The following is a 27,714-nucleotide window of genomic DNA, read 5'->3' on the forward strand; positions in this document are numbered from 1 at the left end:
TGCGTGGCCCAACCAGCGCCACCGAGAGGACTAGCACGCATAATCCCCTCCTGTGTTACTGAACATGAAGTAGAAATAGAAAAGGAGGCAGGATAGAATAACCAGAAAACTCCCCGGAGCCCTGAGGGCCTCCACGGCTACTGCCGTCCGAGAGTAATAAAGGGTTAAAGAGTCAGTCAGAACGCCCTGAGGTCGATCCGAAATCTCCGCCCACAGCGGACCAGCTGACAAAACTCCGGGGCATGTTCCCTCACCCAGGAGTCTGACCTGGTGGCTTGATCTGGAAACAAGATTGTTGTCCCCCGTTCCGAGAGGAATGGAGGCGACCACTCATTACGTCGCAACTTGACTGAAGAAATAGAGTCTCTGGTGCCGAGGAATGAAAAAAAACCTCTGACGGACCGTGTTGAGAAACGTCTATGCGGAGCATAAATTGGATCTGTGTCGAATCAGAAGCTCGTGGATCCTCCGGATATTCAGAAGCCACCTAATGTACAGAGTGGGATAGTAGCAGTAAATTGTCCCATTAGGGAACCAACGTCACCCACTGCCCTTGAAAAAGAGTTATTCTGTTATCTTCCTAAACTCTGTGGGAGCGGAAGAGAGAAGAGTAAAGGACTTACAGTGAAAATGAGAATCCTGTTAAGGGGGAATCTGAGAAAAGCCTGTCCAACGGAAATCAGTAAACAGGCATCTCTGAAGACAAGGGACACGTAAAACTCCCTTTCTTGTTTAAACTAGCAATCACAGACTAAAAGGATTGTAAGGCCAGAATAGGCCTGTCCGAGCCACTTGGCTTCGGAACGTGAAAAGAAAACAAAGGCCTGAGAACTGTCCTAATTCAAATGATGTGTAAAACAGGGATCAACACCCTTTGCGGTTAGAAACCTATGGAGCGCAGCCTGCAGTATGACTCTCTTGTCATCGTAAATCAGCCGACCCATGCCGAGGGACTCCTGAGACGGTTGTAACCGCCCAAGCCTTCTCCCATCGACCTGCGCCTACCCTGGGACCCTGCAGGTGTAATGGGTGTATAGGATGACATAAAATCAGACTGGACTGAGGATGTTGAACCTCTGCTTCAGCCTTTTTACCCTGAGAACCCCTGGCAACGAAGATATCACCCGTGTGGAGTCAAAAACCTGAAAGGGCACGAAAAAATCTAAAGGGAAGACCAGTAAAGGTCTGTCTTGGAGCTGGGGCAGTAGTAGGAGAAATCAAAGTGGACCTACCTCCATTGGTTCAAGAAATCCTGCAGAAAGTTCCTTCCCCAGAACCATCTGCCCCGTAGGATTTCATGTTTACTTGTCACTGTCGCAGCCCCAGAGGTCGTCGGGTTAAGACAGCCCAAGCGAAGATGCAGGGTCCGAGTCTGTAGACATGGAGACCTCCAAGGAACATAAAGCAGAATCGTGATTCTGACCTGTATCAAAGTATCAATTGATCCTGATGCGAAGCATCCTGTAACCTAGAGGACAATTGTTCCCCAACCTACCTGCTCCGGATACGGTAGAACTATGCTGCCGCATATGTCGATGGATCCCTGAGCAAGGTTTCCTCAGGAAAACGGCGGCTTGATGGACCGGCGATACACCGAGGTGTATACCCTAGAGAGGTTCTGATACCATCTCCTGCCATCTGCGGGGAAAAGATAGGAAAACAAACCTTGTTTGATACCTGATATTGTGTATTCGGGTGTCTGTCGGCCGCCTACCGGAGCCTGCCCAGCTCATCCGAAACTGAACCAGTCGCTGTCATTTTCGTCAATGGCGTGGAACCCTGATGGACTTGACGTGTCCTCCTCCTTTACCTGCAGTATCAGATGAACTGCTGTATTATGTACCTGTATATTCTGAGACACTGGTTCAGATCCACAGAAAACAGACATCAGTAATGCATGGAATGTTAGCAAAGTTTCTTTTTGGAAAGGTGTGTTTGGTCCCGCTGTGATTTGATCCTGTGACCTTGGAAACCAAAGTCCAAGGGCTTACCTGATGAGCTATTGTCTGGTTAATAGTGACATTACCTGCATCATTGATCAAACAGGGGTGTGCAGGTGCGTGGAGGGCGAAGCAGATGGCTCCGCCGCATACTTCACACCTAAGAGGGAATTCTTCGACTATCCCAGGAGAGACAAACGAAAGGAGAAAAGGTGGGTTAAATAAACAGAGCCCTACGTAAGGTCTGCACTATAATGTGTAGTGACCGATACGATTAAAATAAACTTTCTGGAGCAGCGGAGACCTGAACCAGCAACGCTGCGCTGTGGGACAGGAGTCTTAGCCCTAGGCTATAGGAGTTCTCCTTAAAGTTTTGTTTGGATTCAAACCCCTGTTCAGATACCCGCTACTAGCGTACTGAGCCGCAGCGCTATTTGTCTGATGCCTTACACGCATTCCACAATTACAAATAGCATTAGTAACTAGTGACAACAAGGAATAATAAAGGGAAGGCAACACCCCGCCCTGTATTTAGTGTACCGCTAATTAAGGTGCACCAGATGTTTCTCTGAGGTTCCGCTGGCTTTTCAAAATGGTGACCAGCCTGTGAGAAAGATGGGGGAAAATGTTATGTGCAAGATGTTGTTATTAGAAAACATTGCGGAAGTAGCCTACAGCACCTGGTATTCCCAGGCGGTCTCCCATCCAAGTACTAACCGGGCCTGACCCTGCTTAGTTTCCGAGATCAGACGAGATCGGGCGTGTTCAGGGTGGTGTGGCCGTAGGCTTTTATCCCCTATATCTGGTATTTTATGGATTTATCTATATACATACCTACACGCACTTAAATATATATATATCTATATATATACATGCACAAACATAACTATATATGTATATATACACACACACACCGTAGGTAAATAAATACTGCACAGTAGATCCTTTTAATTATTATTGAGCTGAGTCCCAGCTACTGTAATAGAGCAGGTTCCCTGATTTGCAAGTAGGAAAATGCTGGGTAGAGGAGTCTACTGCAGGAGGAATGTATCTATATTTCAGCAGCCTGAAGTATCGAAAAGTTACAAATCCCAGAGCTGTTGCCTAGCGACGGGGAGACCTGGGAGCCCGCAGAGTAAAGCGGGTTAACTGTTAATATACCTGGGACTTTATTTGTATTTGTCTCTGAGTATGCAAGATTAGCCCACTGGGCTATAGGAGACACTGCAAATATGAAGCCAGGTCTGTGCAGGGAGGAAATGGCCGCCAGAGTGAAACTCCTCTGGGCTATGCGATAAAATCTATATAGTGGATAACTGGATTAGTGCTGAGCCACTCTGACTATATCACAGTCTCCTCAGCACCATGTGCATTAAACTCACATAAATGCCTATTACACTATAACAGTGGCCGGGGAGCGGAGAATGCTGAGCCCGCTGTACAGAGCAGGAGTTAGCTCCGCCCCCCGGCTATGGCGCCTTATTGCAAAACTAAGCGGGAAGCGAGCTGTACCCTCCGCTGGGCCTGCGAGTCACCGCCGGGGAGCGCTGAGCCCGCTATACAGCGCTAGTAGAGCCCTGTATCTGCTAGCCGCCGCCGGGGAGTGTTGCGCTGAACAGAGCGCGAGTCGCCGCCTGGGAGCAGGGAGCGCTGAGCTCGCTCTACAGAGCGGGACTTAGCTCCGCCCCCTCCGTACAAGGCGCCAAATTTAAACATTGCTTTGCGCTCGAGCGGGATCCCTGTGCCGGCTCTGTGAGTCGCGCTGAGTGGGGATCTGTGCGGGGGGTGCGGGGAGCTGGGGGAGCAGAGGGTTATCAGAATGACACACACACGTTTTTCAGTCAGGGTTGTATAAACACATACTCAGCCTCCCCCAATCATCCTGTCTGTTTCTCCATGAGGAGGACAGGTAAGGATACAATAAAGTACATTACAGCCCCAGAGAGCCCTTCTGGAGTGGGTTGTACAACAATAAACAGTGCATTGCTCTAAAAACATACATAGCCACCACAAATAAAGTATACTTCACTCACCACTGTGTTCTTGGTGGATCGGCCCCGACACACGCCGCACGCAGCGGCGTCCAGCCGGAATCTTCTGTGGTGGGGTGGTCCCGACACAAGCCGCACGCAGCGGTGTCCGACCATTTTTGATACTCACCGCTGCCATGCTGCCGGAATCTTCTGCTGGATGGAGTGGCCGCGACACGCGCCGCACGCAGCGGTGTCCGCCAACTCAGGAGAGCTCAGTGTCTCCCTCAGCCGGGGCCCATCCCTAGCCGCACGCAGCTGCGATGGGACCCCGCCGGCAGCTCCCACGGTGCAGACTGGCAGTGGCAGAGCTGCCAGTCTGTGAGTGTGTGTAAGAAAAATAAAATAATAAAGAAAAAAGAAGAAAATTCTTCAGCTAAACCCAAGTGAACCAGCTACCTCGGGCACTTAACTAAGACTGGCTTGGAGGGGAGATAGTAGGGGAGGAGCTAGCCACAGTGTGAGAATTTTTAAAGTGCCAGCTACCAATACCACCTACTATCTCCCCATTGTAACTACACTCCAGTGGCCCCTAGTGGATGAAGGAGAAATACTTTTTCTAGCAAGCTCAGGAGAGCTCACTAAGGTGCACCCATCTCATCCGGGCACAGATTCTAACTGAGGTCTGGAGGAGGGGCATAGAGGGAGGAGCCAGTGCACACCAGTAGTCCTAATTCTTTCTTAGAGTGCCCTGTCTCCTGCAGAGCCCGTCTATTCCCCATGGTTCTTACGGAGTACCCAGCATCCACTAGGACATTAGAGAAATAAATAAAAGAAATATTGTGGAAAAACTCAGGTTGACATGGTTTCTCGGTCTACATAAGTGTGGTCAACCTAGAGACCGGATACCCCTTCTAGAACAATGATGGGGAACCTTTGGCACTCCAGCTGTTTAACACATCCCAGCATACCGTGCTACAGTTTTAGCATGGCCAAATAGCAAAAACTGTAGCAGGGCATGCTGGGATGTGTAGTTCAACAGCTGGAGTGCCAAAGGTTCCCCATCACTGTTCTAGACGATACCTGGAATCTGAACTCCAATCTTCTTAAATGTACCCCTATATACCTCACCCATGAGCAAAGGAGACAGCTTACCCTTAACCAGACTAGCTCTAATGCTGCAGCTACCCCCTGGTCACAGCGTATGTATTATGCTTTGTGCTTACTGTTGGGCATTACATTTACACTACCTCTTGTTCCGGGCCATTTACCCCTTGTTGTGCCTAACAAATACATAAATTTTACCATTAAGAAAAAGACGCACTTTCATGCTCAGTTTTATTTTTTGACGTTTTATATGTACACAAAGAGGACATTGAGTATTCTGCATTCATGTCTTCAGCAAAGGATCTGGATGTCCACTCCTATAATGAGAAATCAATGAGTATTTACAAGATAAAACTAGTTTGAAGGTGTCAACTTCATGCTGGTCACACATCCACTGGAAACTATACTCCGTGCCTGGGTAAGCCAGTTACAGCAACATGACAAATGACCCCCTACCATGTGTCACCAAACATACTGTACTTACAGGCATCTGTGCTGAAAGCATCAGGTTTGAATAGTTAAACAATGAAGTGCAGTTTGTGCCCATTCTATTGATGTCTAATTTGGTTGACATTCTAGGAATCTTACACCTTTAGAGTACACACAAGTCTTCCCAATGCAAAATTCAGGCATGTATCACCATCGCTTGGGAACATGACAATTGCTCAATTAGATGCAGATCACATTTGGTTTAATATATAATGTCAGAGTAAAAGTTGATCCCTTTTTATGTTCTGACAGGTTAAAAAAATAAAATAAGACTGCAAGTCAGAGTGGAAATTTGTCATCAGTTATCGCCTCTGACGGCACTTCCTATTCCAGAGTCTCATCACGTCAGTCTTGAAGATAATGATCACCCCAAGTGATTCAACAAAGTAGTTGACCTTTGTGCGCTTAGCCCAAGCCTATACTTACTTATGTAGACTTGCAACTGAGGGTTATCAGTCTGGGCCTAGAAGAGAAAAGGGTTAGGAAATAAGTATTTTCTGTTCCAATTTGTTTTCTTAATATAAACCTTCCCAGTATAAACATGGATGCAGTCAGAAGACCTGTTATCAACAGGAAAGTTCTGCCGGTAATTCCAGCTATTGTTGGTTCTGCTTCATCATTTACCTCCATGTATAGCTGCAGATACTATTATTGTAGAGACCTTACACGGGCATCCCCTTACTGTAGGGAGTTATACCATTCTCTAATCTTCTCAGGCTACATCACATATGGAAATGAGGGCAAAAGCCTTTTCAAGATGGTGTGCCACTAGCATTGAGATAACTGGCATTAAGGCCCAGGTACTGCTCAGATGGATATAGTGTAACTGGTATATGGCTCTTACTTATGGACTCAATTTAATGATACAGAACCTATAGAAGATGGACTATCCCAAGACTCACCTTTCTTTCTGAAGGTAAACGTTCCAGATGTTCACCTGAAAAATGTAAAGGCAGCTTTCTCAAACTCACTGCATTTCAGGAGGAGCAACAGGATCAAAAGCTCATTTATAATGTTACTGCTTACATGATTAAGTACACTTAATGCCAACCTGTTCAGCCCACACTGAAAACATTAATGGTAAGCAGCATTTGCTAGGAGCCAGGGACATCAATTAACATTCATAAGGCCTGATCTAATACACCAAGACCTAGTACTGCAATAAGACAACAAGCCACATTCTCAAACCATTCACCCACACAGAATGAGTGCCTCAGTGTAAGTGATCAGTCAGCTGTTACTACAAGACTAACAAGTCATTTGTCCCATGAGCAACTGTGGCTTATAGGTCCCCTTAGTACAAGTGAAAGTTACAAAGTTTGAGGTTTGGAGGGGAAGATATATCTTTCTAGTGTGTACCCACCTTAACCCTGTAGATTAACTGACCAATCATGAGATTCATCCCACCAAGTTTCAGTATTGCCTAGAATATTGTACTGTTTGCTTGCTGCAAGGACTTCTAGTTCCCCCTTTTTACCTGTAAGGCTTCTAGAGTTTTACATACAATTAAGCCAAGTATTTCCCCTTGCTCTAGGGGCATCCTCTGCTGTATGCAGCAACAATGACCCATAATAGTCATTAGTCAGTGTTCTGGCAATACCCTTATTAGTACCCATGTTAAGGTCCCTGTAGGCTGCTCTTTCCCTCTCCACCCCCATTTGGTTCACTACCCCTCCATCCTTCCTATTTTCATTGCATAACCCGTAGTTTCTAGCTAAACCCTCCCAACAGGCACCTAGTTAAAAGAGTCACTACTATACTGGTAGCAGGGCTTGCTGGGCTCAGTCCCATATCCGCAAGGAGTCATCCAACAGTCTCCCAATATAGTCATCATTGACCAGCTGAGTTCCCAGTGTCAGGAGGCATCACTAAGCAAGAACAGTTGTGTGAGTAAATGAATACATTACCTGGAATACAATGAGTGACTCCTAGCTTCACACATTACTCCATCTGTGAAACAGAAACGTGTGAGACGTGCAGAACCCCATAAGGTGTAATCCCAGTGATAAAACAAAATGCTTTCTGTGGGAGGGTTGAGTGACAGCTACGGACACTACAGAAAACCCAAGCTGTCAAAGCCCCTCCGTTCCTCTTGCATGCTAATGGAGAAGCTGCTGCTATGAAGTTAGCTGCAGTCCTCGGTTACATGCTGTGACAAGAAACTTCTACCCAAGATTAAACCGTACACTTACACTAGCAGCAGTCCTATTAAAACAAGCTAAATGTGTTACCCCCACCCATCAGCACATCGAAGTAAATGGGAGTTATTCATCTGAGCCTACTTAGGTTGAAAATCACTGCTCTACAGACACTGAGTGGGAGGGGCCACCAGGCTGCCTGATCAGCAGTGACCGCCACTAGCTGAGGGAAACAGAAAGCAGAGGGGTGAGGTTGTCTCAGAGTTTGGCAGCTGCTGGAAGATAATCTTCCAGCAGCCGCAGTGTGGGTTTTCTGACTGGTTGCATCAGATGCAAAAACCCAGTCCGACCACACCAGACACGCGGTTAAAGTCGGGAGTATTGGGGAAGTAATGCTTTCCATGCGATGTGGCCCAGATACTATCCGACATTTAGCTGCACTAAGTGTGATAAGACTGCAAAAAGCCTAGGTGTAATCAGCTTGGATCTGTGCAGAAAAGGGAAGTCAGGCATGAGAATATTAGTGACAGACTTAAAAGAGAATGGATTTCGGACCAATATGGGACCAGTTTAGGATGCCTACACCAGGCAGTGTCACATAGTACCACATATAACGTTTGCTTTTTAATAAAAAATAAAAAAAAGGCATGTTACTATTCCCTTCTAGATGTAATGATGCAGTAGCACTTTCTCCCTGTGTGTACAGATATGTCCTCATACACCTTTGTGCAGTCACGCCAAACAGCCCCTCTTGGCATGGCAGAACACACGAGAATCTAGCGTCAGGAGTCTTTATACTGAAAATGCATCTTATTCGCAACGCAATGTGTCTAGGACGCACCAGGACACTGCCATTTGATAGAGGACACTATACTGTATGACCTGGCAGCTCACTCACGCATGGCATATTATTTATTTACCAGTTATTTATATAGCGCACACATTCCGCAGCGCTGTACAGAGATATTTAGGCTAGATGTATGAGGACACATCTGTAGCTCGAATATCAGCTCCAATAGAGACATTACATTCCATTTACAGGCCATCTGTTTGTTATTAAGCCTGGGCATAAAATGTAGTAACATGCCATCAATAAATGCATCTGTCACACATTAAGGTGTATCTTTCTGTTTAGCCACCAAGTTCTGTCAATTCTGTTCTGAGCTAGAAAAGCACAAACGTAGCATCATGTCTTACCTTTGATTTTCCAACGAGCTTGTTTGATGTTAAACACCTGAGGAAAAGACAGTGTTAAATAAAAAGCACCACACAATACTATCACAGAAATTACTGCTATACACACCCCAAACCTTTGCTCCAGTTATGCAAAAGCAATCATGTGTACAAGTTACACACCATACTAAACGTAGAATAACGTTTACCTCAACACAAGTATATTATTGGGATAACACATGAAGATGTGACTATATGGATGTAGCATTCAGTTGTGTTGCATCCAAATCATTAAGTGGCAAATGAAAGATGCCACATAGATAAGGGGAAAGGCTTATAGCTCCCCTCTCACCAGAAGGTCACAGCTTCTTGCCAGGGACCCTCAATTCCTCTTACCACCACAAATCAGATGTCATGTAAGGAGCATTCTTACAGTAGAATGGAATTGCAGATGTCCACTAGCAGGGTCAGCATTAGCCAATGGTTACATGTCAGGCTGCTATAAAAGGCCATGCTGGAGTCTGTACAGACCCGAGACCGCACATTATACACAAGATATGGACTATCAGCTACACCGCAGCTAGCACTAGGGAAGCCAATCCCGGGCAATATTTTTTTTTTCTTTTTAGATCCTGGATATCGGGTTTGGCTTTTATGTGGCCGCCCCCTCGCCCCACACACAACTCACCATATACCGGGGACGGGCAGGTAACATCCTCCGCTCTCTCCTGGCGGCTCCCAGCGGCGTGTGACCTCTCACGCTGCACTGGGTAGCCGGAAGAAGGAAGCCGGGCGTCTGAGCATCCTGTGGACACTCAATGCCGATTCCTCAGTCCCTGGGATTGGAGCTTCCAATCCCGGGATTGAATCCCAGCCATTTTTGGCCATAAATCCCGGGATCCCGCGATTGGCCACCATAACTAGTGCCAGCGTAGGAGTGGGTGTAGTTCCCCAGTAATGTTGCAGATCAGGTACAGTACTGACCCTAACCAGCGACCGTCAGGGAAGCGTCATTCTGGGCTCACTACTGTCCACAACAGCGACTGGGCAGCGCTATCGTAGCTTGGATTAGAGCCGTGTTTGGAAAGTTCCAGGCAAGACAGTACAGCGAACACTCACCGTTACTGCAGCATGACGATGGGGGTTGAGGAGGCAGTGCCGGGCAAGACTGGCAGACAGAAGGAGGGAGACCTGCAGGAGACACATGATGTTACACATACATAGCAGCACCTCCCCTGTGCTAGTGCTGTATTTCCCTACAATGTTGCTGGGCACCAGCACAGAGCAGCCGGAGCAGCGACCGTCAAGGAAAAGCCTCTATGTCGGCCTCTGTTTGACCGAGCTAGCTACTGATAATCCTCTAACCCGGCTTCGATCAGGGCCTTATCCACACCCTACAATACAGACTGATAGTTACCTTGTAACTGCCATGAACAACTGGCGAGAGGCACCGTCCAGTCACCAGTACAGCACCACAGACCCAGATAGACACCAGCTACCGGTATCACAGGGCAGAAAGACAGATGCTCACGTGCGTCTGCTTTTGTACGGTAGGAGACTCCTTTCTATAGAAGTTTGCAAAAGAAATTTAAGAATTAAAAAAAAAAAAAAATTCCACTGTGCAATAACCATAGTTATTTATAACACTTTATAGTAAGGTAGCAATTTTTGAACTGCATCACTAGTATTAACAAGATCTGATTAGCTTAAGTGTCTACCTGGTATAATGCATCATACTACTTTGAATTCCTATTATATGGGAAAATAGGATTTTGGTACTTACCAGGTAAATCCTTTTCTTTGAATCCATAGGGGGCACTGGAGTACTCTTGGGATATGGACGGGCGTAGCCGAACAAAGGCACTGAATATTCAAATTTAGGACTCTCCCCCCCCCTCCATATCCCCAAGTACCTCAGTGTACTTTGCCAGTGTTTTTTACTGAGCGAACAGGATATAGAGAGGTTGACCATGGAGAATCCCTATAACATAACGGACAACCACAAAGTTGATCCGTAACCTTATTGTCAACTAAACAGTTGACACCTTAACCGATAGAACTTTATAATTTGAGCCAATCGGTGAAAATGTGTTACCATAAGCTCCTTTGAGCTTAATACCACCCAAGTAAAATTTGTTCACTAAGCTCCCTTGAGCTTAAAACAACCCAGGTAAAACTGCTCTGGGCGGGCATCCAGTGCCCCCTATGGATTCAAAGAAAAGGATTTACCTGGTAAGTACCAAAATCCTATTTTCTTTATCATCCACTAGGGGTCACTGGAGTACTCTTGGGACGTACCAAAGCTTCCCTCGTGGGCGGGAGAGCTGTTTGATACTTGTAACAGTAGGCAGGCCAAAGCTAAATGCTGATGGCGCCACCATTTATAACGTATAAACGTGCACAAACTTGGTGCACTGAAGGCTATGTAGCCGCGTCGTAGACGCTCCACGACCCGTTGGGTCTGACATTCCCACAGAACCTGTGGGATGAACTATTACTAACGTAGGCGATTGTAACTTAGCCTTAAAGTAAGTCTGACTTGTAGTCATTATTATCCAACTGGATAATGTCTGCTGAGAAACTGGCTAACCCCAGTTTGCAGTATCATATAGAACAAACAAATATTCATATCACGTACTGTAGACGTTTGGTACATATATAAACGCGTAATGCGTGTACCACATTCCGAATTCTAGAATGTGCTGTATATTGATGTGAAGAATACGAAAGCGGATTTCGTCCGAAGATCTGCTTTGTCATGAGAAACTGAAATACGGTGGCTTGGAATACAAGGCACCCAAATATGAAAACAAAACCCTTGCCGAAGCACCCTTGCCGAAGGCAAGGCTAGAAGAAAAATGTTTTCCAAAGTGATAAACTTAATTCTCATTTGTTGTAAAGGTTCAAAAAATATGAAACTTAATTCCCCTTTGTTGAAAGGGTTCCAAAATATGAAAACTGTAATAAATCTGAACCCAACCTCAAATCGCCTGGCGCTGTAGGTGGGATAAATAGAGTCTGAACTTTGGTGACACCTTGTAGAAAGATGTTTACAGACGCAAATAGAGGCAAACGTCTTTGAAAATACGTTTACCACACAGATACCTGCACTGTTAGTGCAGATGAACGCAGTTTTCCATCCCATTCCGTTTAACAGAATACGGGTACTTGAAGTATGATGTTGGAAACTTCCGAGGTTTACAACCTATGTAAGCACACGAAAAAATTTTTTTTTTTTTTTTTTTTTTTTAATAATGAGCTGCCTTAAGCGGCTTACTATTTCGTTACATGGTTGGTATAACCGATACTGTAATGCTCTATTTTTTTTAAGAGGGCGGTCTTATGGAACGCTTCACGAATTTGCGTGTCATCCTTGCGCAGGGGCCATGCTAATCTTCTCTGTATCGTTCCAATTTTAGTATATGTGCTGCCGAAGCGAGCACTGAACCCTCACCCCGTCAACCGCAGCTGCGGTACATAGATAATAGGTACATAGGTAACTATGGGTAAAAGAACGTTCCCTGATGTAACAGGTTGGACGTATTATGAGCGGCCAAGATCGTGTGCAAGTATTCCTTGAAAAATCGAGAAGCAAACTTCTCCGAAACCCATGAGATACCACGAGTATGACTGTGACGAACTGTCTTCTGATCCGTTTTGGCCACGAAGAGAGAAGCGGAAAATGGTGGAGCCCGATACACGATGCTGAATGACCCCATGAATGTGACGTACACATACTGAGCTTTTGTAATTGTGGCGAGATGCCATCATGTATACTTGAGGGTAACCCCCTTCTGTGGACTCACATATGAAACACCTCTGGATTTAATGTCCAGTTCCAAGATCCAAACCCTGACGGGTGAGATAGTCTGTCTAACAGATGTCCACTCACGGATTGAGGTCTTGACATTTTCACATAATGGCGTTCTGAGCCATTGAAGATTTGAGTTACCTGCCGCATTGCCATGCGGCTTCTTGGTTCTCACTGGTTGTTGAGTATGCAACTGCCGTTGCTTTGTTTGACTGCTTAAGGGCAGCGTGAGCCAGGCATGAAAAACAAAATTACATGAAACTCACGGTTGTTCCTCTCCACAGAAATCTTTAGTAAAAAGCGAAAGATTTATTCGTTCTGAAGAGAAACCAGAGTCTATCCCTGGTCAGACTGAAAGCGAATCCTTTATCGCATTGTAAAATGCACAGAGTTCTGGGACATGTATCGACAGCAATCTGTCGTGATTTAGAACCTTTGCGCTGATTGTAACTACAAATCCTGACTCTCTGCGACTGTCGTCCAGAGTATATGCACCCTTGTCCCTCTGTGGGAAACGCGAGTGAAGGTTGGGGACCTAAATTGAAAACACATCTTTATTCTTAATAGGTGAATACACCAATGCACCGCTAGTGTGCGTGTTTTGCACTAATTACTAGATGTACTTTCTTGCTGGTGTAGTAGGTAAAAGTCTTTGATTTACCGTATTTATAATCTTACCTAGGAATTGACATCCTTTAGACAAAATTAGATGCGATTGTTTTCGAACTTGATCTGCTATCGCAGTATACCTTAGTAGCGCAAGTTAGAGGAACTTTGTTAATACATAGTTTTTATGTGAGATGAGCTATCATCCCAACATCACATTGATAAATACCGGAAGCGATAAGCAACGGTAGACATGAAGATCAAATGCAATTATGCAATTTTGTGGCTCCAATAAGCAAATACTAACTGCAGAAAATCCATTTTCTAACTGTAGTAAATGACTTGCTTATTGATATAGCAACGGAGCTGTTTGGCTTTGCTCAAACAGAGGGGAATAAGTAACTCTGACACTGTTGGCGTACTATTGCCTGGTTTATAAGCCAGCAAAGACTAAATGATCACCTGCCAAACCCTTCGACAGAAGCAGTTTTGTACTTTAAGCTGTAAATAGCTGAGACATATATGAGTTGAAGTCATGAAACCTCGCAAATGTAACGACCCGCTTCCACAATTGTAAAAGAGGTCATCAAACCACTGGTTTGCTGACTAACGTCCTGTCGTTACAAGGCGTGACTAAAACACCGTTACAAGTATACTGTATGTGCTAATGGCTGACTATCATAAAGGGATAAAACGCCGTTACAAGTATACTGTATGCGCTAATGGCTGAATATCATAAAGGGATAAAATGCCATTACAAGCATATCAAATTTAGGAGCAAACAAGCTCTGGCCTTGTCGCGCTTTACTAGCGACAATGAAAATAACCGGCGTTAGCAGAAGCTTTACAGATATACTCTGCAGCTTCTTTTAACAGTGATCGGCATGGTTTCATACATAGCTTCTAGTGACCCAAATGTATCTTGGGTTTTTATAATGTTTGACAGAAATGCATATACCAATGGCGGATCGCATTCTTTTGGAAACGATTATGTATGATTGTCCAAAACCCCGCACTGAGTGCTGGAGTAATGTACCGTTCTTACTCGTAGTTATTGGTGTGAGATTTGACCTATAATCGTGCATTAAATTATAAGACCAGTGAAATAAACCCTCTGGTACCCAAAGGGAAATTGGCCCTTTGGAAAAACTGTCTTTTGTTAGAGCTGGCGGAGTAACTCTGAGACTCCGATTACCGCTCTTTTAATTTGAATTGCCACTGTAATATTTTTAAAAGTATTTTTAGTCTGCACTAGAGCCTTATTCGCTATGTAGACAGACAACATAATTGGCAACAGACAGACACTTGCACGATTATATGGCACATATATATATATATATATATATATATATATATATATATATATATATATATATATATGTTATTGCTGAACAGCATATTTATATGAAACTCATGGTTGTTTCTCTGTACGGAAATCTTTAGGAAACTAAAGTGATCTTTATGTGAAAAGCAGTTCACATGGGCATATGAAACCCGAACCAAATTCCTATTAACACCCCTGCGCCTTCCGGTGGCTTAAAGATGTAGGGCAGGAATGTTCTAGAATTATCCTGACCTAAAAATTCCCACTAACACCCCTGCGCCTCCTTGTGGAGCAGAGGTGTATGGCCGGAATGTATAACTGGAAAAACAACAATGATTGAAATGGGCGTCATGCCATGCTTTTACAGAAAATCACAGTACAGGTTACCTGCTGCAGTTTTAATATAGGCTTAATAGCCTATTATACAGATTATACAGTGATAATACAGGTGTATGTAAAATACATGCATTTAGTTAGCCTCTATTAATATGAACACTGCCTGCAGTGTTATTATCTTGCAGTCTTAACAGAAAAGAACAGAAAACATGGTTAAACCTGCAATAGGCTATGCCACTGATAGGCCATTGCTAGGCCAAGCCTCATATATATATTATATATATAAAATGTACTTAACCATATAATCACAGTTGATACTGATATTATACACAGTTGTGCTAGCAAACAGCTTCATTATATATTATATATATAAATTGTGCTGAAACATATAATTTCCTGATATTATAGTCCCATGACTTTAAAATTGCTGCACTGCTTGTGATAGTTTGCGCAGCCTATCTTTAACCCATGCAGCCTTCTGCTGCTGCTATGGGCATTACTCCCCCTCCCCCCCCCCCCTGCCTCCCCATGTTACCTACTGGGTTCGGGTGCAGGGAGAGCAGGAGAGCGATAGCAGGAGAGCAATAGCAGGAGAGCGCTGTATATAGCGCCGGGGAGCTGTCCGGAAGAGCGGGCGGCGTAGTACACAGTCTCCCTGTGTGCGGCATCAGCAGCGTGCAGTGTCTCATTGAAAGAGCGGCCGGCGTCCGTGAGTGACGTGCGGCCGCTCTTTAGCACACAGGACAGTCTCGGCGGCGCCTTGCAGGGAGAGCAGGAGAGCTGTAGTGGTGCCGGGCCATCAGCGCAGTGAGAGCGGCCGGCGTCTGAGTGACGTGCGGCCGCCCTGCGCGTATCATGAATCCTCGTTAAGCGGGACCTCTTCACTCAGCGGCGGCTACAGTATTACACACAGCAGGGCGGCAGCGTGAGCTGACCGCCCTGACATTCCATACCTTGTGCCGTTTTCATGCTGGCTGTGACGAGCTTCTCTGTGTAAGCTCCGTTTCAGCCTCCAGCTTCTCATCTGTGATGGGGCTTCTGCTGTAAGCTCCTTGCAGATGTAGATTCTTCCAGCTCTTTGTCTCATCCTGGCTGTAACGGAGCTTCTTTCTGTAAGCTCCGTTCAGTTTGCAGGAGACAGTGGCTGCCTGTGGCTGTGAGGGTGCTCTTTGTGAGGACCGACACGCCATGCGCTTGCTTATAGCGCCTGTGGCTGTGAGGGTGCTCTTTGTGAGGACCGACACGCCATACGCTGCCTTGCAGCGGCACCATCCCGGACCCATGTTTTTCCATAAACTGGGACGGGAAGTGTAAAAATTAAAAATAAAAATCTTCTGAAATGTGGCCTTGCCACAAGCCGATGTTCATCTGTGAGCACCGAAAAAACACTGGCAAAGTACACTGAGGTACTTGGGGATATGGAGGGGGGGGGAGAGTCCTAAATTTGAATATTCAGTGCCTTTGTTCGGCTACGCCCGTCCATATCCCAAGAGTACTCCAGTGACCCCTAGTGGATGATAAAGAAAAATTACCCTCTAGTGCTGGGGGGTGGGAATGGACATCAATAAGTGGATTTTGGTACTTACCAGTTAAATCCTTTTCTTTGAATCCATAGGGGTCACTGGAGGACTCTTGGGATATGGACGGTGCGATAGCAGGGATAGGCACATTTAAATATTTTAATGTGTAACCCTCTTTCCCCTCCATACTCTCAAAACACCTCCGTTTTTTGCTGGGCTTAACAGGAGCGAAAGTGTATGAATAATGGTTGAATTACATATAACATTAGAACAAACGGACAACTATAAAGTTGACACAACAGATAATCATCATAACATTCAAACAAGCTGGTGATAGTGTTACCATAAGTATACTGAACCTACCACGAGACAGGTGAAGCTGCTCTGGATGGGTGTCCAGTGACCCCTATGGATTCAAAGAAAAAGGATTTCACTGGTAAGTACCACTTTATTCATCCACTAGGGGTCACTGGAGCACTCGAGAGGCACCAAAGGTTTCCTCTTAGGCGGGAGAGCTGGTTGGCATCTGTAATAGATGGCCAAAGCTCAACGCCGCAAGAGTATCAAACTTGTAAAAGCACACAAACGCATGCACTGCAAACCATGTAGATGCACGACAAAATTGAGTCGTGGAAGCCCCACGACGTTACCACAGAACGCGTGGAATGTACTGAAATAGATGCAGGCCGTTGTAGACTAGAATGAAATAAGCCTGACGAATGGTCAGCTTAAGCCAAGCATGTCCAAACTGCGGCCCTCCAGCTGTTGAGAAACTACACATCCCAGCATACCCTGACACAGCTTTAGCATTCTCTGACAGCAAAACTGTCAGGGCATGCTGGGATATGTAGTTTCACAACAGCTGGAGGGCCGCAGTTTGGACATGCCTGGCTTAAGCCATCTAGCCAACCTCTCTGGAAGCTGGCCAACGTACAGTGACTGCATTATAGAGAACAATGTATGTGTTTTACGTACTGTTGAGTTTGGGCTACATAAATACGAAGCGCACAAACCACATTCAAAGTAGCTGGAGTTCCTGAACCTTCTGAGAAACCAGGAACAACAATTGGTTGATGTGAAAAGATGATACTACCTTTGGTAGAACAGCAGGATTTGTCCAAAGTTCCGCTCTGTTATCATGAAACACCAGATACGGTCGTTTGCATGACAATGCACCCAATTCTGAAACACACCTTGCCAAAAGCTAAGGCTAGGAGAAAAGCTGATTTTCCAAGTGAGAAACTTAACCTCCACTTGTTGTGAGGTTATCAAAAAGTGAGGACTACAGTAAACTAGATTCAAGTCCCATGGAGTTGTAGGTAGTATAAACGGAGGTTGAACTCTAAAGGACACCTTGTAGGAACATATACACTGTTGGCAAAAGAGCCAAACAGCGCAGAGAGAAAATTGACAAAGCAGAAACCAGCACCTTTAGGGGCGCTAAACGTAGTCCTCCATCTAACCCCGTCTGTAAAAACTACAAGAGACGGGATAACTTGAAAGATTATGTAGTCAACTTCCGAGCTTCACACCAACCAATATAAGCTCACCAAATCCTGTGATAATGGGCTGCTGTTACTGGCTTCCTAGCATGAAACATGGTTAGTATATAGACTCTGGAATACGCTAGTCTTGAGCGGTTTCAACAGAAACCCCATCAAACGCAGTCGCACTAAATCAGGGTAAAAAGAGGTGGACCCTGTTGCACAAGGTCTTGACGAAGCGGAAGTGGACATGGATCATCTGCGAGTAGACCGGAGATCCAAAAACCACGCTCTCCGAGGCCAATGACGCACCACCAGTATGACGGTCATGGACTTCCTCTTGATCCTTTTGAGCAACAGAGGAAGCAGCGGAAATATATACACGAGGCTGTACAGTCACGCTATTGTGAAAGCATCCACTGCCACATGGATCTCTTGTTCTGGACACTTACTGGGGAGTTTGAGGATTTTTGGCGAGATGCCATTAAATACACTTGTGGGTAACCCCACCACTGGACTAACATCTGGAACAGTTCTGGATGTAAAGCCCATTCTCCTGGATGAATTCTTGATGACTGAGATAATCTGCTTCTTAGTTGTCCACTCCCGGAAGGAACACAGTTGATCATGTCACTTGGTGAACCTCGGCCCAATTGAGAAAATCGAGCAACTTCTCTCATGGCCATGCAACTTCCTTATTGCTTATTGATGTATGCGACTGCCGTCCCGTTGTCCGACTGAACATGAACAGTCTGAGATTGGAGTATTTGAACGGTGTTGCAGAGCGTTGTAAATTGCCCCGAGTTCCAGGACATTTATTGACAGGAAACTGTCGGTGTGACCATAGACACTGAAGCCGACAATGTAAGCGATTTTTATTTGGAGCCACCAGAATAGTGATACTCTGGCCCTTGGAGACAACCGCACCATCTAATGAATTTGTAGATGAGAGTCTGACCACTGTGCGTGAAGATCTAGCCGAAAAGGGACGCGAGTGAAACCTTCCGAACTGGAGTGCTTCGAAAGACGCCACCATCCTTCCTAACAGTCGAACGCACAAGTGGTTTGAGCACTAACTGTACCAGATGACTAATACTTTGTGCTCTCTCTTCTGGCAGGTAAATGCATTGATCTACTGTATCCAGAATCATTCCTAGAAATTGAATTTGTGGAGATGGGACCAGGCTTGATTTTTTTTTTTAAATTGACAAGCAAACCGCGCTGAACTAGTACATTGTATGTCAGTAAGGAATTGTGAAGGAGTATTTGTTGAGAAGAAGCCTTGATGAGAAGATCGTCTAAGTATGGAACTATTATCACTACCAAGGATCTGAGCCATCACTTTGTGAATACCCGAGGCACTAATGAGGCCAAACTGTTGTGCCTGAAATGGAGCATGGTTTTGCTGTACTGCAGACTATAAGTACTCCTGATGCGGTGGCCGAATTGGAATGTATGATTTTGCTGGATCTCAAGGATGCATACTTACAAATTCCTGTGGGTCTAAACTTGCAATCACTGACTGCAGGGATTTCATCTTGAATCTGTAGTAAGCGACGTACTGATTGAGCCCCTTTAGGTTCCGTATCGGTCTGACCGAGCAGCCCAGCTTTGGTACTACAAGAAGATTGGAATAAAACCCTTGACCATGTTGGTGTACTGGTACCTGAAGTAAAACTGCTGAATACCGGTCTGCAGAACTGCCCTCTTGTCGGCTGACACAGGCAGACTTGTCTTGAAAAATCGCATCAGTGGTAGACTAACTATTTTGTAACCTTTTGAACACTAAATTGCAGATCCACCCATCTGTGGACATCTGAAACCACACCAAGTGAAATGTTTGAAGGCGTGCTCCCACAACCGAAGATCTGAGATGGGCTGGAAGCCCATCATGCCACTGGTTTCTCCGCTGGCTTTGTGTCTGACGACGGTTAGTGATTTGTTGAAAACCACACTCCCTACCACGTCTACTCTGTACTGGTTGTTCCTTGAGCACAGTTTTGAATGTTGTCTATCATATTGGGGGTCATTCCAACCCGATCCCTGCAGTTTGTTGCAGCGCAAGTTATTGGGTCGGAAACTGCGCATGCGCCGGCCCCGCAGTGCGCCAGTGCATGGCAGCTTTCGTTACCTAGCGATCGCTAAGGGGGTGGCAGCACGGACATGCGGGGCGGACTAACCCTGTGCTGGGCGTCCCCCCGCATGTCTGAGTTTACGATCGAAGCTGTGCTACATTTAGCACAGCTACGATCAACTCGGAATGAACCCCCCATTGTCTTTTAGGAACTGGTGCAGCAACGGTAGGGAACAGACAACCCCCCCGCCTCAGAAATATATTTGTCCAATTCAGGATCAAACCTATCGCCAGTATAAGGCAACACTTCCATTTCACGTTTTGACTTAGCCACGGACTGCCAAGAACGCAACCAATGCATCGGTCAAGACTTAATTAGTGAAGCTGAAAGCAGAGAACTAACATGTCCGGCATACATAGAAGCCGTACCTAAAATACTCAGCCGTTTGACAAATGTGATCGGCGAAGAGTATAATCTGGTCTGAGGAAAGTCCCTGTTGTAGGCCTAACCGGAGCTGTTTTTTTGCCCAAGCAACTACGGCCTTGTTACCCAAACTCCAACTAAAGCAGGACCAAGCAACACTCCTGCTGCTGTATACATGGATTTTAACATGGTCTCCAGCTTACACTCAGACGGGTCTTTTAGTATTGTTGCAGCTGGGACTGGAATAGATAGTTTTGAAACTGAATAAACCACTGGTGGTGCATTTTCCCATTTAGTTGTCATACAATGGAATAGGGCAGTTAGACAGAAATCGCTTTTGCATAGAAAAAAACGTTTATCTGGATTTCTTCTTGCTTACGCAAACTACTAATTAAGAGAAACTGAATAATGAAAAAACAGTCACCCTTAGCAAACATTGTCTTAGTGTGCACTTGGTGTACCTCTGAAGGGATCAGTGGGCAGGCCTCAGTGACCTTACTAGCAGACTCATGGCCCAAATCACCCTGCTCCTGTTTTTCCCAATACAAGATCTGGCACTGATGGAATGCAATACTAGAAATATGCTGAGCCCACTCTGGCTGCTTAGATGGCATGGACCATGGCTGATGCTTAGCCGCCTCACGATCTTTGCTTGCTGCGGACAAACCTGACGCAAGATCGGCCATCACACCTGTCATTATTGCCTAAGGAGGATCAGGGCGGAGGTCCTTACTTGGACTGTGGCCCTCATTCCGAGTTGATCGCTCGCAAGGCGAATGTAGCAGAGTTACACACGCTAAGCCGCCACCTACTGGGAGTGAATCTTAGCTTCTTAAATGTGCGACCGATGTATGCGCAATATTGCGATTACAAACGAGTTAGCAGTTTTTGAGTAGCTTCAGACTTACTCTGCCTGTGCGATCAGTTCTGTGCTTTTCAGTCCTGGCTGACGTCATAAACACACCCAGCGTTCGCCCAGGCACACCCACCGTTTCCCCGGCCACTCCTGCGTTTTCTCCGGAAACGGTAGCGTTTCCAGCCACACGCCCCTAAAACGCCGTGCATCCGCCCAGTAACACCCATTTCCTGTCAATCACAATGCGAACGTCGGAGCGATGAAAAAGCCGTGAGTAAACTTACTTTCTTCATAGTAAAGTTACTTGGCGCAGTCGCAGTGCGAACATTGCGCATGCGCACTAAGAGAATTCTCACTGCGATGCGATGAAAATCTCCGAGCGAACAACTCGGAATGAGGGCCTGTATTTGCAAGACACTGTGCAAGTGTATGTTTCATTATGTAACAATCAGTTTTTGCAGACAAGCTGTGTTTTAGATTTTGCATTAGCTTATGATGTACAGCGACAGACCATATACACAACAGTAATACCATGAATTCACGACTCCGTAATAAAAACTAACTAAAGTGTGAATTAGACCGAGTGCACTGCACTCTAGTACACACCAAGTCTGTGTTGCACTACAAAACCCTACCAACACACCTGCTCCCTCCAGTGGCCAAGTGTTGTAGGACCTCACCCAAACTTCCTGCAGGAAGAACCAGGAAGCATGTCTAAGATGGCATCTCACCATGTGCTTGTTGCTTTTATTATTTTTTTTAAACCAACATATTACATCAAACTATGCAATACATACTATAGTAAGCAGGACTAAATAAATGTTACACAAACAGTCCCAGCATCAGCTCAATAGCCTTTGTCCCTTATAGCCACTTGTGTGAGTGATGAAGTCCCAACCCACAGTGCTTTGAGACACTGGGTCCATCACTTCCTCCCCAGCTGGTAGAGAAGAGTACTCAAGGAGCGGTGGCAGGGTGCCAGCAGTGTCTTCCGTATGTGGGGAGCCGCGACAGGAGCCGGGCAGCAGGATTCCTCTCTGAACCACGAGCGCCAGAAGACTCCTAGCGGAAGTGTCCTTCTCCCACAGCTGTATGTGAGCAGACCACGGCGGGGATTTGAGGAGTGGGGACAGGGACCAGCTGCAACAGTGATAGCACCATTCCCCTGCATATGAGGGGAGCGGTGGGGATGCACACAGTTTAACTCCCCCACCTTCGGAGCGGCATGAGCTGACCGCCGCTATAGACAGTCCAGCACGGACACAGAACAGCAGCAGCATGAGCTGACCGCCTGCTCAGTACCTTTTCTGGGGTCTGGAGCACAGACGGTGCTTCTCTCCGAGCTGATTCCAGCCAAGGCTAGAATCAGCTTATGCTGATGGTCTATGGCGGGGCTCCTCTGAGCGCTGACAAGCCTTTGCTGCCATGTAGCAGCCCACACAGACCGGACCCAAGCTTCTTAATAAGTTGGGAAGGGCTGTGGCTAAACATTTTTAAAAAAAACAAACACACCACACACTGAGGCATCTTGAGAGTTTGGAGGGGGGAAGGAGGGTTACACATTTCAATATTTAAGTGTGCTTATCCCTGCTATTGCACAGTCCATAGCCCAAGAGTACTCTATGACCCCTAGTGGATGCAGAATATAAAAACAAAACTGGTTAACTTCCTTATTCATAGATTACAACTATCCAGTTACCCACTGTACATTACCACAGGTAATAGCATGTGGGCTATCCTATTATCCCCAAAATCGGCGATTGTTTTACTTGCAACACAGGGCTGCAGACAGTCCCCATCCCCCCCCCGCGAGCAGGGAAGGGGGGCTGGAGAATCACAACGCTGCTTCAGCACCCCGTCACAAGACCCCCGGATGCTGGTCACAGTGCAGAGTGCCCTCCTGCTGTAGCAGGCGCAGGACACTGACCGGGGGTGGGTCGCCATGGCTTATAGGGATATTGTTTCATCTGCCTCAAGCGAAACAAAATCCACCATAAGCTCTGGCTTTCGGGGCTGCAAGGGCAAAGACATGTTTCACCAAACCTGTGTGTTTTCGCACAAATTTAAATTGTATTTTTTTATTTTATTTTTTTGTGGTAGATCTAATTGGTTACCGTGAAGATAAAAAATAAATAGTGAAACATCAGGGGAAAAAAAAAAAAAAAAAAAAAAAACTTATTTTATGATCCCGATGGATACCACCTTAAGCATTATTAGAAATTCTGTGCAATGTATCGTTTCTTGGATGTTAGTGAAATTTGGCCTCACAGCTGTATCAAGCTCTAATTGGTATGCCACAGTAAAGGCAAGACTGCTTACTTGGAGATAATATATTTATAAACCCTTTAAGTACAGCTGATAATGAAAGACACATGAATTTAGTCATTAAGCAATTGTTCCGAAGTATGAACAAAGTTGTAGTGTACAAACGCTAATTGTCACCCCCTCTAGGTGCTGGCACTTCTATTCTCACAAGGGCATAATTCAGACATGATCGCTAAATCTCTCAAATGGGCAAAATCATGTGCACTGCAGGTGGGGCAGATATAACATGTGCAGAGTTAAATTTGGGTGGGTTATATTGTATCTGTGCAGGGTAAATACTGGCAGCTTTATTTTTACACTGCAATTTAGATTCCAGTTTGAACACACCACACCCAAATCTAACTCTGCCCCACCTGCACACGGGGTCCAATTCAGACCTGATCGCAGCAGCAAATTTGTTAGCTAATACAATATAACCCACCCAGATCTAACTCTGCACATGTTATATCTGCCCCCCCCCCCCCTTCCCTGCAGTACACATGGTTTTGCCCATTAGAGAAATATTTTGCTGCTGTGAACAGGTCTGAATTAGGACCAATATCAGGTAAGCAGGGCCTACACAGTATGCACAGTTAAAGCATTGTTTTCAGTCTAATTAGACAAATGTTTGTCAGTTATGCCTGAGGCCCCCCAGAGACCACCCTGAAGGTGTTTCACAATGCAGTCTGTTACCATTTCAGTGATGTTTAAGGAGTAAGATTCCCAGAATGTCAACCAAATCGAAAAGAAGTCTTCCAAAAGCAAAATTCATGTACATATAACTATGGCTTCATAGATCACCACAACTGCTCTTAATTAGGTGAAGACCACATTTGGTTTTAAACACACACCGCAACTGGGATGGTTGTTGCTACTGACCTTTTCTATGGACCATGTTATTCTACATTGCAATAAATAAAACTGTGTTTTGTTTTTTTAAGTGCGTGTTCTTACATTTTTAAATGAACCTGGCACCACCATCATTATCCCTGTGTCTATGGGTGCTGTCTTGTCCATACCATCCACACATTATATACTTTGAGTAACAGTTGTTCCTTTTTATGTTCTAGCAAGTTCAAAAATATTAGACTGCAAGTCAGAGTGGAAAGTTGTCATCCGTTATCGCATCTGACGGCACTTCCTATTCCAGATTCTCATCATGGTCACAGTCTTAGACACCGAACGCACCAAGTGGCTCAACAAAACCAAAAATACCCTACATAAAAGCAGATGACCTTTGTGCACTTAGCCCAAGCACTATACTTACTTATGTAGACTTGCAACTGAAGGACATCAGTCTGGGCCTAGAAGAGAAAAGTGTCAGGAAATAAATATTTTCTGTTCCAATTTGTTTTACTATAAACCTGTCCAGTATAAACATGGATGCAGTCAGAAGACCTGTTATCAACAGAAAAGTTCTGCCGGTAATTCCAGCTATTGATGGTTCTGCTTCATCATTCACCTCCATGTACAGCTGCAGATACTATTATTGTATAGGACCTTACAGGGAAGGTCACACAACCTTACACCAGCATCCTCTTACAGTAGGGAATTATAATTTTATCTGGTCTCAGGCTGCATTATATATGGAGATACTCCTGCTCTGCACAAAAGCCTTTTCAAGATAATGTGCCACTAGCATGGAGATAAGCCTTTAGCCAGTACCTGGGCCTTAGTGTGAGACCATAGTTACACTTCCTCTCTTACAGACTTTATTTAATAGCACATAACATGTAGAAGGTTGGCTGTCCCAAGACTCACCTTGCTTTCTGAATGCAAGCGTTCCAGAAATTCCCCTGAAAGATGTAAAGGCAGCTTTGTCAGAACTCCCTGCACTTCAGGAGGGGAGGGGGGGGGGGGGGGGGGGGGTACAGGATGAAAAGCTATTTTTTTTTTAGTTTTTTTTAATAAAAGTAACTGCTTACATCTCTTAATGCCAACTTGTTCGACTCACAGTGAGGCAGTCATTTAATCACAATAAATATTCATACACCAAGACCTAGTACTACAATAAGACAACAGGCCACATTCTCAAACCATTCACCCACACAGAATGAGTGCCTCAGTGTAAGTGATCAGTCAGCTGTTACTACAAGACTAACAAGTCGTTTGTCCCATGAGCAACTGTGGCTCGTAGGTCTCCATAGTACAAGTGAAAGGTCTAACTACTATTCTGGTAGAAGCGCTTGCTGGGCTCAGTCCCATATCCGCAAGGAGTCATCCAGCAGTCTCCCAATATAGAGTCATCATTGACCAGCAGAGTTCCCAGTATCAGAAGTCTGAGCAGTTGTGTGTGAACCAATATAGACATTAACAACCCTCAAGCATTTAGACTATATAAAATGGAGCAGCTTAAGTGCAAAAACAAATGGACACACTGAATTCATACTTAATTACACTCCATAGGTGATTAGATTACAGCCTTGGGCAGCATAACACATCAGGGTGACCCAGATTACTGACACCAAGTGATATCGCCGCCTCACATCTGCCTGGGAAGGGGCATCCCGCCCAGTCACCTACATATTGGAAATCCATAACTGCATGAGCACACAGACCGCTTTATACTGGCTGCCAGCAATCATTGCAGAGTAGGACCATATCCATTAAGGAGAGCCTGCTGGATCTGGCAAATTGTACCCAATGTAAGAAGTTCAACAGCAACACATTCAGTTGTGGATGGAGGCCTCCATTACAGCTCAGCCTCATGCACTCAAGTGGTCACTATAGTCCATGACTATTAAATAGGTGTATACTATGTTACAGGCCTACAGTGTTCTATATTCATATGGGAAAGTTATGTAAGGTATTCTTTACCTGGGATACAAGGAGTGACTCAAGTTAAGATAAGGTGTAATCCCAGTGATCAAACTAAACACTTTCTGTGGGAGGGTTGAGTGACAACTATGGGCAATATAGAAAGCCAGAGCTGGGTAGCTGAACACTGAAACAGTGTCACAGCGGCTTGAAACCCCATTCACACTGCAGGCCGGACCTGGGTTAGTGGCAGGTCTTTGACATCTCCGGGGCCGGTGAGTCTCAGTGTACCGGTTATAATAATGTATTCTGTTTCTGCTTTAATTATGAATAGGCATGTAACTATTCCCTTCTAGATTTAATGATACAGGAGTAGTTACTTGTGTGTAGTTCAAATATCAGCACAATAGACATTACACACCCCATTTACTTGCATCCTGGGAATACCCTTACCATCTGTTCATGCCTATGCTAGTAAATCTGGGCACAACATGCAGCAAAATAGCCTATCGCTTTTACACCACCATACATTGCATCCGTCATACAGTAAGGCAGGGCTCGACAAATCCTGGTACTAATATTTTAGTCCTGGCATCCAGATTTTACCAGAATCAGGTACTGTTGAAAACATGAAAAAGTTAAATTGAAAAGATAAAAGTTACAAAGTGCTCCTTTTGGTAGTTACAGGAGTGGGCAGTATATGGCGCAGACTGTGCAAGCCACATTGATTTACACCATATTCTCCCTGTAAGAAGGTAGATGGGAGGGGAGTGACAGGGCTGTAGTAATGGTACAGTAAATGGTAATAGTAGCTGCAGTGATACTAGCATGGAGGAGTAGTGACCCCCAGGCAACTGCAGCACTGCTGACCAGGGTGGAAGTGTGTCCCCTGGGGAAGCTGTACACTGCTCCTCCTGCTATATTACTTTAATAAAATATGGTGGGAGGGGGGTGGCAGAGGGGCATGTGAGGCAGTCTATATAAGTTCATATATGTTTTGGGCAGGCATAGAAGCCAGGTCCTAAAATGTTTCAATTGGCTACTAGATTTTACAAGAATTAGTCGACCCCTGCATTAAGATGCATTTTCTTGTTCAGTCAGCACCCCAAGTCCATCATTTATGTTCTGACAGTGCACATGTAGCTCCATGTTTTACCTTTGATAGGCCCAGTCTTGTTTGATGTTAAACACCTGAGGAAAAAGAATAAAATAAGCCACAATACTAAATCACAGATGTTACCACTATATACTTCAAGCCTTTGCTCCAGTTACGCAAAAGCAACCATGTGAATTATAAGTTACACACCATTCTAAACTTAGAATGCCCTTTATGCTCAGACGTTTATTACTTGGATAACACATGAAGATGTTGCTATATGGATGTAGCATTCAGTTGTGTTG

At 45.2% G+C, this 27,714-nt stretch overlaps 12 non-coding genes across 12 annotated transcripts; all 12 read right to left on the reverse strand.

Moving 5' to 3' along the window:
* Window positions 1–2,608: 2,608 nt before the first annotated feature.
* LOC134937033 (5S ribosomal RNA) lies at window positions 2,609–2,727 on the reverse strand. The gene has a single exon (XR_010180564.1). It is a non-coding gene; the product is annotated as a 5S ribosomal RNA (ribosomal RNA).
* A 3,056-nt stretch (window positions 2,728–5,783) lies between these two features.
* Window positions 5,784–5,854, reverse strand: LOC134938883 (small nucleolar RNA SNORD49). The gene has a single exon (XR_010181327.1). It is a non-coding gene; the product is annotated as a small nucleolar RNA SNORD49 (small nucleolar RNA).
* Window positions 5,855–6,055: 201 nt separating this feature from the next.
* On the reverse strand, window positions 6,056–6,128 carry LOC134938896 (small nucleolar RNA SNORD65). The gene has a single exon (XR_010181337.1). It is a non-coding gene; the product is annotated as a small nucleolar RNA SNORD65 (small nucleolar RNA).
* A 1,151-nt stretch (window positions 6,129–7,279) lies between these two features.
* On the reverse strand, window positions 7,280–7,348 carry LOC134938908 (small nucleolar RNA SNORD99). The gene has a single exon (XR_010181348.1). It is a non-coding gene; the product is annotated as a small nucleolar RNA SNORD99 (small nucleolar RNA).
* Window positions 7,349–7,526: 178 nt separating this feature from the next.
* LOC134938888 (small nucleolar RNA SNORA44) lies at window positions 7,527–7,658 on the reverse strand. The gene has a single exon (XR_010181332.1). It is a non-coding gene; the product is annotated as a small nucleolar RNA SNORA44 (small nucleolar RNA).
* Window positions 7,659–9,756: 2,098 nt separating this feature from the next.
* LOC134938873 (small nucleolar RNA SNORA16B/SNORA16A family) lies at window positions 9,757–9,896 on the reverse strand. The gene has a single exon (XR_010181319.1). It is a non-coding gene; the product is annotated as a small nucleolar RNA SNORA16B/SNORA16A family (small nucleolar RNA).
* A 165-nt stretch (window positions 9,897–10,061) lies between these two features.
* LOC134938877 (small nucleolar RNA SNORA16B/SNORA16A family) lies at window positions 10,062–10,203 on the reverse strand. The gene has a single exon (XR_010181323.1). It is a non-coding gene; the product is annotated as a small nucleolar RNA SNORA16B/SNORA16A family (small nucleolar RNA).
* Window positions 10,204–12,153: 1,950 nt separating this feature from the next.
* Window positions 12,154–12,260, reverse strand: LOC134938799 (U6 spliceosomal RNA). Its single transcript, XR_010181264.1, has one exon. It is a non-coding gene; the product is annotated as a U6 spliceosomal RNA (small nuclear RNA).
* Window positions 12,261–12,851: 591 nt separating this feature from the next.
* LOC134938711 (U5 spliceosomal RNA) lies at window positions 12,852–12,966 on the reverse strand. The gene has a single exon (XR_010181215.1). It is a non-coding gene; the product is annotated as a U5 spliceosomal RNA (small nuclear RNA).
* An 11,684-nt stretch (window positions 12,967–24,650) lies between these two features.
* LOC134938885 (small nucleolar RNA SNORD49) lies at window positions 24,651–24,721 on the reverse strand. Its single transcript, XR_010181329.1, has one exon. It is a non-coding gene; the product is annotated as a small nucleolar RNA SNORD49 (small nucleolar RNA).
* A 222-nt stretch (window positions 24,722–24,943) lies between these two features.
* On the reverse strand, window positions 24,944–25,016 carry LOC134938898 (small nucleolar RNA SNORD65). Its single transcript, XR_010181340.1, has one exon. It is a non-coding gene; the product is annotated as a small nucleolar RNA SNORD65 (small nucleolar RNA).
* A 727-nt stretch (window positions 25,017–25,743) lies between these two features.
* LOC134938906 (small nucleolar RNA SNORD99) lies at window positions 25,744–25,814 on the reverse strand. The gene has a single exon (XR_010181346.1). It is a non-coding gene; the product is annotated as a small nucleolar RNA SNORD99 (small nucleolar RNA).
* Window positions 25,815–27,714: the final 1,900 nt, after the last annotated feature.

This window comes from Pseudophryne corroboree, chromosome 6 (assembly GCF_028390025.1).
Source record: "Pseudophryne corroboree isolate aPseCor3 chromosome 6, aPseCor3.hap2, whole genome shotgun sequence".
NCBI lineage: Eukaryota > Metazoa > Chordata > Amphibia > Anura > Myobatrachidae > Pseudophryne > Pseudophryne corroboree.